The following is an 11,505-nucleotide window of genomic DNA, read 5'->3' on the forward strand; positions in this document are numbered from 1 at the left end:
AATTTCATAATAAATAATGACGATTAGGAAAAAATCAGAAAGAAAAAGGAATAAATAATAATCCAATAAATGTTCTAATTCAATTAAATGGGAAATTAAATAAATTTGTTGAAGGATCAAAGATTGAGAAAAGATTATTTATCATTTTCAAAATTTTTTTTTTAAATTATTTTTATTAATTTTTTTAAAATTAAAATTATTTTTATAATTAAAAATAAAATAATTTATAATTATAAAACTAATAAAAATAGAAATAAAAAATAATAATGAAATTATTCAATTGATAGGTATTATTTGAGGAATAAAAGAATATTACAAAAAGTAATAATTTAAATTTGACATATTTATGTTATTTATTAACTAATTCTTTATCATTAGAAGTAAATGCTAATTTACTATAAAATGGTTTAAGAGACCAGTACTTGCTTTCAGTCATCTAATGAATAATTATTAATTCAATTAATAAAGTTTTTTATAGGGATTCTTTCAATAACAATAGGTATAAAACTATGATTTGCTCCACAAATTTCAGAACATTGACCATAATAAATTCCAGGACGATTAATAAAAAATCTAGTTTGATTTAATCGTCCTGGATTAGCGTCAATTTTTACTCCTAATGACGGAATTGTTCACGAGTGAATTACGTCTGTAGCTGTAACTAAAATACGAATTTGATTATTTATAGGTAAAATAATACGATTATCAACATCTAAAAGTCGAAAATTATTTAAATTTTCATTAGATTGAATTATATATGAATCAAATTCAATATTATTAAAATCAGAATATTCATATCTTCAATATCATTGATGTCCAATTGATTTTAATGTAATTAAAGGATTATTAAGTTCATCTAAAAGATATAATAATCGTAATGATGGAAGTGCAATAAAAATTAAAGTAATAGCTGGTAAAATAGTTCAAATTAATTCAATTATTTGACTTTCTAATAAAAATCGATTAATATAATTATTGAAAAATAAATTTATTATTAAATATGCTACTAAAATTGTAATTATAATTAAAATAATTAATGTATGGTCATGGAAAAAAATAATTTGTTCTATTAATGGGGAAGCTCTATTTTGATAATTTAAATTAGATCAGGTTGCCATTTCTAAAAAAAGGATATTCCTTTATAAATGGGGTTTAAATCCATTACATATAATCTGCCATATTAGAAATTTCTTAAAATAGGAAGTTCATTATAAGAATGTTCAGAAGGAGGTAAATTTTGATATCATTCAATAGAGGATGGTATATTTAATGAAAATAGAATTATTCGTTGGTTAATTATTGATTCTCAAATAATAATAATAATTAAAATTATGGAAAATAATGAAATATATGAACCAAATGAAGAAATAATATTTCATGATATAAAATTATCTGGATAATCAGAATAACGACGGGGTATACCAGCTAATCCTAAAAAATGTTGAGGAAAAAATGTTAAATTAACACCAATAAATATGGAAATAAATTGAATTTTTAATAAATAGGGATTTAATAATAATCCGGTAAATAGGGAATATCAATGAACAAAACCTCCTAGAATAGCGAATACAGCTCCTATAGATAAAACATAATGAAAATGGGCTACTACATAATAAGTATCATGAAGAGTAATATCAATTGAGGAATTAGCTAAAACTACACCTGTTAATCCTCCTACTGTGAATAAGAAAATAAATCCTAAACTTCATAATATTGAAGGACTATAATTAATTTGTGTTCCATGTAAAGTTGCCAATCAACTAAAAATTTTAATTCCAGTTGGAACTGCAATGATTATAGTAGCTGAAGTAAAATATGCTCGAGTATCAATATCTATTCCTACTGTAAATATATGATGAGCTCATACAATAAATCCTAGCAATCCAATTGCTATTATAGCATAAATTATTCCTAAACATCCAAAAGTTTCCTTTTTTCCACTTTCTTGAGAAATAATATGAGAAATTATTCCAAATCCGGGTAAAATTAAAATATATACTTCAGGATGTCCAAAAAATCAAAATAAATGTTGATATAAAATAGGATCACCTCCTCCTGCAGGATCAAAAAATGATGTATTTAAATTTCGATCAGTTAATAATATAGTGATAGCTCCAGCTAAAACTGGTAAAGATAAAAGTAATAATAAAGCTGTAATACCTACGGCTCAAACAAATAAGGGTAATTGATCGAATGATATATTATTAATTCGTATATTAATAATAGTTGTAATAAAATTAATTGCTCCTAAAATTGAGGAAATTCCAGCTAAATGTAAAGAAAAGATAGCTAAATCAACAGAGGAACCTCCATGAGCAATATTAGATGATAAAGGGGGGTAAACAGTTCATCCTGTCCCTGCTCCATTTTCTACAATTCTTCTTGAAATTAATAAAATTAATGATGGAGGTAAAAGTCAAAATCTTATATTATTTATTCGGGGGAAAGCTATATCAGGAGCTCCTAATATTAATGGAACTAGTCAATTTCCAAATCCCCCGATTATAATAGGTATAACTATAAAAAAAATTATAATAAAAGCATGAGCTGTAACAATAGTATTATAAATTTGATCATCTCCAATTAATGATCCTGGATTTCCTAATTCTATTCGAATTAAAATACTAAGAGATGTTCCAACTATTCCTGCTCAAATTCCAAAAATAAAATATAAAGTTCCAATATCTTTATGATTTGTTGAAAAAAGTCATTTTCGCTAATAAAATGGCTGAGTATATAAGCGATAAATTGTAAATTTATTAACGAGAAATTTCTCTTTTATTAAGTTTTATATTCAAATATGATTTAAAATTGCAAATTTTAAGGTATAATAAAATTATTAAAACTTGATAAATTAATTTAAGGCTTAAAGAATTTCTTTATAAATAATTTTGAAGATTATTAGTTTATTTAACTTAAAACCTTAAATTAAATAAAAAATAAAGTTCTAATAATTATACCTAATAAAGAAAGAAAATTAAAAAAATAAATTAAAAAAAATAAATTATTTTTAATAAAAATTTTAATTCATTTTAATTTTAAAGAAAAAAATATAAATGAAAAGTAAATAATTCGAATATAAATAAATAATATTACTAATCTACTTATAATAAAAAAAAAATTAATAATAATAAGATTATTATTAATTAAAAAATTAATAATAATTCATTTAGGAAAAAATCCTAAAAATGGAGGTAATCCTCCTAATGATAAAAAATTAATTATAATTGAAAATTTAATTAAGAAATTATAATTAAAATTAAATAATTGATTTATATAAAAAATATTGGTAATATAAAATAAAAAACATGAAATAAATAAAAATATTGAATAAAATAAAAAATATATTAATCATAAATTTTCTCTAATTAATAAAGCTGAAATTAATCAACCAATGTTATTAATTGAAGAAAAAGCTATTAATTTACGTAAAGAAGTTTGATTAAATCTTCCTATAGCTCCAATTATAACATTAAAAATTATAATAAAAATTAAAAAATTAAAATTTATATTATAAGATAATAAAATTATTGGTGAAATTTTTTGTCATGTTATTAAAATAAATCTATTAAATCATGATAATCCTTCTATAATATTAGGAAATCAAAAATGAAAAGGAACAGAACCTATTTTTATTAATATTGCGGAATTTATAATAATCGATAAAAAATCATTAATAAATATTTTTATAAAAAATAAATTTAATAAAATAGAAAATAAAAAATTAATTGATGCAATAGATTGGGTTAGAAAATATTTTAAGGAAGCTTCTGAATTTAATAAATTATTGGGGGAAGAGATTAAGGGGATAAATCTAAGTAAATTAATTTCTAAACCAATTCAACATCCTAATCATGAATTTGATGAAATAGAAATTATAGTTCTGAAAAATAAAATAAATAAGAAAAATATTTTATTTGAATTATTAATTAATAAAATAAAAAATAAGAATAAAATATTCTAAAGACGAATTTAAATTCACTATATAAAAATTATATTTTAGTGTAAGATGCACAATAATTTTTGAAATTATTAGATATAGTTTAATTCTATAAAATATAATAAAGGTAAAAAATTACATAATTTATCCTATCAGAATAATCCTTTTATCAGGCACTTTATTTTTAAAAAAAAGGGATTTCCTTTATATTTGGGGTATGAACCCAAAAGCTTATTTTAGCTTATTTTTAAATTTTATAATATTTAATATAAAAAATATTAAATATGGTTAATATATATAGTTAAATAAAATTTATATTTAAATAAAAAAAAAATAAAAGATATTCAAATATATACGTGTGTATTTATAAATATATATATATATATAAATTAATTTATTAATTATTAATTTAAATATTATATTAAATAATTTAATATATTATTACTTTTAAAATTAATAAATTATTATTTAATTAATATTATATTTATAATATTTTTTTTTTTAATTAATTAATAATTGTTTATTATATATTTTAATTTTCAATATGGATATTATAAAAATAGGAGAAATAGAAATATTAAAAATTTAATAATTAATGTTAATTTATATATATATATTAATTAAATTTATTATTATATATATATAAATATATACAATTAAAAATTTAATTTATAAAAAAAAAAAAAAAATTCTATATAAAATTTTATAATAATAGATAAAATTTTATATTTTAAATAATTTATTTTTAATTTATTTTACATATAAATTTTAGTGAATAATTTTAATTATTTTAAAAATAATTAATAATGTTTTGTAGTAATTAATATTAAAAATTTAAGAAATTAAGATTTAGTAATAAAAAAATTAATAACTAATTTTGTGCCAGCAGTTGCGGTTAAACAAAAGTTAAATTAAATTAATTCAGTAAATAATAAATAATAATATTATTTTAAAAAATATTAAATTATAAGGTGAAATTTTAATTTAATTAAAATTTATATAAAAATTATGATTTAGTAAATTTTATTATAAACTAGGATTAGATACCCTATTATTAAAAATTTAATTTTAAATACTAAAATAGTAAATAATAAATATTGAAACTTAAATAAAATGGCGGTATTTTAGTTCATTTAGAGGAATCTGTCTAGTAATTGATAATCCACGAATAAATTTACTTAATAAAAAATTTTGTATATCATTGTTAAAAAAATATTTTTATATAAAAATAATATTTTAAAATTTTAAATATAAATTAATTCAGATCAAGATGCAGATTATAATTAAGATTAAGATGGATTACAATAAATTTATTTAAACGAAAATAAATTTTTTAATATAAAATTGAAGGTGGATTTAAATGTAATTTTAATTAGTTTGTTAAAATGATTAATAATTGAAATATGTACATATTGCCCGTCACTTTCATTTAAAAATTGAAATAAGTCGTAACAAAGTAGAGGTACTGGAAAGTGTTTCTAGAATGATCAAATTAGAGCTTGAATAAAGTATTTCATTTACATTGAAAAGATATTATAATAAATAATTAATTTGAGGGGAAAAATTAAAAAAATTATATTTAATAAAAAAATTTTTAATATTGGGGGATGTTAAAGTATTTTTTAGAGAAAAAATATAATTATTTATAATAAAATAGTATTGAAAAAGAAATTTGAAATAAATTTGAAAAATTAATTAATTAAAAAGTAAATTTTAATTATTGTATCTTGTGTATCAGAGTTTATTAAAAAATATTTATTAGTTAAAAAAATCTCGAATTTAAAAGAGTTAATTAATTAAAAAATTTAATGTTGAATAATTATTTTAAATAATTAATTTGAAATGAAATGTTAATCGTTTTTAAATATATCTAGTTTTTTTAGAAAAAAATTTAATTTTAAATTTAAAATATTTTTTAATTTTTTATTTAATTAAAAAATTTTTAAAATTAAATATATTAAGGGATAAGCTTTAATTTAAATTTTTATAATATATATATATATATATATATATATATATATATATATTAAATTAAATTTAAAATTTTTAAAATTTATATTGTTTATAAAATAAAATTTATTATAAAAAATTTTAAAAAGAAAAAATAAAATTTAAAATTATATTTAAATTTTTATAAAAATATAATTTATAACAGAAAAAAATTAGAAATAATGATAAAATTAGTATATTAAATTTTTACATATTAAATTTAAATTAAAATTAATTTAAAGGAATTCGGCAAATTTTTATATTCACTTGTTTATCAAAAACATGTCTTTTTGATTAATAATTTAAAGTCTAATCTGCCCACTGATTTAAAAATTAAAGGGCTGCAGTATATTGACTGTACAAAGGTAGCATAATAATTAGTCTTTTAATTGAAGACTTGTATGAAAGATTTGATGAAATATAAACTGTCTCTAAATTAAAAATTGAAATTAATTTTTTTATTAAAAAATTAAAATAATTTAAAAAGACGAGAAGACCCTATAGAGTTTTATAATTATAATTTTTTAATATTTAATATATAATAATAAATTTAAATAATTGTAATTATTTTATTGGGGTGATAGAAAAATTAAAATAACTTTTTTTTAAAAAATAAACATAAATAATTGAATAAATGATCCATAAATTATGATTATAAGAAAAAATTACCTTAGGGATAACAGCGTAATTTTTTTTTTTAGTACAAATAAAAAAAAAAGGTTGCGACCTCGATGTTGGATTAAGATAAAATTTAAATGCAAAAGTTTAAAATTTTGATCTGTTCGATCATTAAAATCTTACATGATCTGAGTTCAAACCGGTGTGAGCCAGGTTGGTTTCTATCTTTTAATAAAAAAAAAATATTTTAGTACGAAAGGATCAAATATTATAAATAATTTAATTTTAAGAATATTATTAATATTTATATAAACTATTTTGGCAGAAAAATGTAATGATTTTAGAATTCATTTATATATAATTTATTATATAGATAGTATTGATAATAATTGATGTTATTAATATTATAATTGGGGGTTTATTTTTATTAATTGGGGTTTTAATTGGGGTTGCTTTTTTAACTTTATTAGAACGAAAAGTTTTAGGATATATTCAAATTCGTAAAGGACCTAATAAATTAGGAATTATAGGAATTTTACAACCTTTTTCTGATGCTATTAAATTATTTTCAAAAGAACAAGTATATTTAAATTATTCAAATTATTTTTCTTATTATTTTTCTCCTATTATTAGATTTATATTATCATTAATTATTTGAATAGTGATTCCCTATTTATTTAATATAATTATGTTTAATTTAGGTTTATTATTTTTTTTATCTTGCACAAGAGTTGGGGTTTATACTTTATTAATTGCTGGTTGATCTTCAAATAGAAATTATTCGTTATTAGGAGGTTTACGAGCAGTTGCTCAGACAATTTCTTATGAAGTTAGATTATCTTTAATTTTAATATCAAGAATTATTATAATTATAGATTTAAATTTAATTAAATTTAGAGAATATCAATTTTTAAATTGATTTATTTTTATAATAATTCCATTAAGATTATGTTTATTTTCTTCGATATTAGCTGAAACTAATCGAACTCCATTTGATTTTGCAGAAGGGGAAAGAGAATTAGTTTCAGGATTTAATATTGAATATAGAAGAGGGGGATTTGCTTTAATTTTTTTAGCTGAATATTCAAGAATTTTATTTATAAGAATATTATTTATTATTTTTAATATAGGAGGTTATGAATTAAATTTATTATTTTATTTGAAGTTAGTATTTATTTCTTTTTTTTTTATTTGAGTTCGTGGTACTTTACCTCGTTATCGTTATGATAAATTAATATATTTATGTTGAAAAAGATATTTACCTATTTCTTTAAATTATTTATTATTTTTTTTAGGTTTAAAAATATTATTAAATTAATAAAATAAATTTAGTATAAATTAATAGAATATTTATTCTTTCTTAAGTTTTCAAAACAAATGCTTAAACAAGCTCATTAATTAGTAAAAAATTAATTTATCTCAAAATTTATTTAAAATTGGGTTAATAATAAAATAAGAAAAATAAATTAAAGTTAAAATTTGTCCTGTAATAATATAAGGTATTTCTACTGGTCGTGATCCAATTCAAGTTAATAAAATAATAGTAATAATTAAAAATCAAAATAAAATTTGATTTAAAGGATAGAATTGAATACCTTGAATTTTTTTATTAAAAGTAAATGGTAGAATAATTAAAATTAAAATGGATAAAACTAAAGCAATTACACCTCCTAATTTATTAGGGATTGATCGTAAAATTGCATAAGCAAATAAAAAATATCATTCTGGTTGAATATGAATTGGGGTAATTAAAGGATTAGCTGGAATAAAATTATCAGGATCTCCTAATAAATATGGATTTGTTAAAGTTAATAAAGATAAAAAAAAAATTAATACAATAAATCCAATTAAATCTTTAAAAGTAAAAAATGGGTGAAATGGAATTTTATCTAAATTTCTATTAATTCCTAAAGGGTTATTAGATCCAGTTTGGTGAAGAAATAATAAATGAATTATAGTTAATATTAAAATAATAAATGGAAATAAGAAATGAAATGTATAAAATCGAGTTAAAGTTGCATTATCAACAGCAAATCCTCCTCAAATTCAATTTACTAATATATTTCCTAAATATGGAATTGCAGATAATAAATTAGTAATTACTGTAGCCCCTCAAAAAGATATTTGACCTCAAGGTAAAACATAACCTATAAAAGCTGTAGCTATTAGTAAAAATAAAATAATTACTCCCACTAGTCAAGTTAATTTTAAATTGAAAGATTCATAATAAATTCCTCGTCCAATATGTAAATAAATACAAATAAAAAAAAAAGATGCTCCATTAGCATGTAAAGTACGAATTAATCACCCATAGTTAACATTTCGACAAATATAATTTACTCTATAAAAAGAAATATCAATATTTGCTGAGTAATATATAGTTAAAAATAATCCTGTAATAATTTGAATTATTAAACATAAAGCTAATAAAGATCCAAAATTTCATCATGAAGAAATATTAGATGGAGAAGGTAAATCAATTAAAGATCCATTAATAATTTTTATAATAGGATGAATTTTTCGAATTGGTTTAAATAAATTTATCATTAGTAATTAAAATTATATAATTGAACGTAAAGGTCCAAAAAAAAATATTTGTAATTTTTACTACTGCAATAAGAGTAATAAATAGATAAATAATTAATATTATTATTAAAAAATAAGTTTGTTCATTATATAATTTTGTTAAATTAAAATTATATTCATTATTTGAAAATATAAATAAATTAAAAAAATTTAATATTTCATCATTAAAATATAAATTTATTCAAAATAAATTATTTTTAAAATAAAATGATAATATAAATAAAAAAATAATTCCTAATATTATAAAAATTTTATTAAAGATTGAAATTTTAAATAATTCATTAGAAGCAATTCTTGAAACATAAATGAATAGAACTAATAAACCTCCTAAAAAAATTAAGAATAAAATATATGAGAATCAATAAGTATTGATTATTATTCCAGATAAAATACAAGTTAATAAAGTTTGAATTAAAATAAATAATCCTATTGATAAAGGGTTATTAGTAAAAAATATAAAAAAAGAAATAAATATAATTAAATTAGATAAAAAAATTTTTATAATTTCAAAGAATAGTTTTTTTAAAAATAATAATTTTGGAGATTATAGATAAAGATAATCTTTTTCTTTGAAGTTTTTAAAGAAAAATCTTATTTTTGGTTTACAAGACCAAAGTTTTTTTTTAAACTATAAAAACAAATGATAAATATAAGTTTAATTATTATTATATTTTTTATTGGAAATATAATTTTTGTTTCAAAACAAAAACATTTATTAATTGTTTTAATAAGATTAGAATTTATTGTTTTAAGAATTTTTTTTTTTATATTATTATATTTAATAATAGTTGATTATAATATATATATGTTAATGGTTTTTTTAGTTTTTTCAGTTTGTGAAGGGGCTTTAGGTTTATCAATTTTAGTTTCAATAATTCGAACTCATGGGAATGATTATTTTCAAAGTTTTAATTTAATTTAATGATAAAATATTTAATAATAATAATTTTTATAATACCAATATGTTTAAAATATAATATATTTTGAATGGTTCAGTTTATATTTATATTTATAATGTTTATATTTATAAATATAAGAGTTTCTATTATAAATTTTTTTAATTTAAGTTATATATTAGGTTGTGACATAATTTCATATGGGTTAATTTTATTAAGAATCTGAATTACATTTTTAATAATTATAGCTAGAGAAAGATTAAATAAAAATAATTTTTTTAAAAATTTATTTTTATTTAATATTATTTTTTTAATATTAATATTATATTTAACTTTTAGAACTATAAATTTATTTTTATTTTATTTATTTTTTGAGGGAAGATTAATTCCTACTTTAATATTAATTATTGGATGAGGGTATCAACCTGAGCGAATTCAAGCTGGTATATATCTTTTATTTTATACATTATTTGCTTCTTTGCCTTTATTAATAGGAATTTTTTATATTTATAAGGAAATAAATTTTATAATTATATATATAATAAAATTTTATGATTATAATTTAATTATATTATATTTAAGATTAATTTTTGCTTTTTTAGTAAAAATACCTATATATTTTGTTCATTTATGATTACCAAAAGCTCATGTTGAAGCTCCTATTTCTGGCTCAATAATTTTAGCTGCAATTATATTAAAGTTAGGGGGATATGGATTATTACGAATATTAATAATTTTACAAAAAATAAATTTAAGATGAAGATATATTTGAGTAGTAATAAGATTAATTGGAGGATTTTTTATTAGATTAAAATGTTTTTGTCAAATTGATATAAAATCTTTAATTGCTTATTCTTCTGTAGCTCATATAAGATTAGTAATTGGGGGATTGATAACAATAAATTATTGAGGATTTTTAGGTTCTTATATTTTAATAATTGGTCATGGATTATGTTCTTCTGGAATATTTTGTTTATCTAATATTAATTATGAACGATTAAATAGACGAAGAATATTTATTAATAAAGGGATAATAAATTTTATACCTTCAATAAGATTGTGATGATTTTTATTAATATCTTCAAATATAGCAGCTCCTCCATCATTAAATTTAATAGGAGAAATTAGTTTAATTAATAGATTAGTTAGATGATCTTGGTGAAGAATAATTATACTTATAATAATTTCTTTTTTTAGAGCTGGATATAGATTATACTTATATTCTTTTACTCAACATGGAAAGTATAATATAAGAATTTATAGATTTTATAGAGGAACTTCTCGAGAATATTTAATATTAATATTGCACTGATTACCATTAAATATTTTAGTTATAAAAATTGATTATAGAATAATTTGATTTTACTTAAATAATTTAATAAAAATATTGATTTGTGGAGTCAAAAATATGATATTTATCATCATTTTAAGTTATTAAAAAATATTCTATTTGTCTTATTAGTTTTTTTTTTTTAT

At 18.0% G+C, this 11,505-nt stretch overlaps 1 pseudogene across 1 annotated transcript; it reads right to left on the reverse strand.

Annotated features, from left to right (window-relative positions):
• Positions 1–442: 442 nt before the first annotated feature.
• LOC146526341 (cytochrome c oxidase subunit 1 pseudogene) lies at positions 443–11,132 on the reverse strand (annotated as a pseudogene). Its single transcript, XR_014879430.1, has 2 exons — positions 11,076–11,132; positions 443–2,716 (listed from the first exon to the last, which is right to left on the reverse strand). The product of XR_014879430.1 is annotated as a cytochrome c oxidase subunit 1 pseudogene (transcript).
• Between the last annotated feature and the right edge of the window lie 373 nt (positions 11,133–11,505).

Source organism: Heliconius melpomene, unplaced genomic scaffold (assembly GCF_056956725.1).
Source record: "Heliconius melpomene rosina isolate 202511_hmr_F unplaced genomic scaffold, ASM5695672v1 ptg000083l, whole genome shotgun sequence".
In the NCBI taxonomy this organism is placed as follows: Eukaryota; Metazoa; Arthropoda; class Insecta; order Lepidoptera; family Nymphalidae; genus Heliconius; species Heliconius melpomene.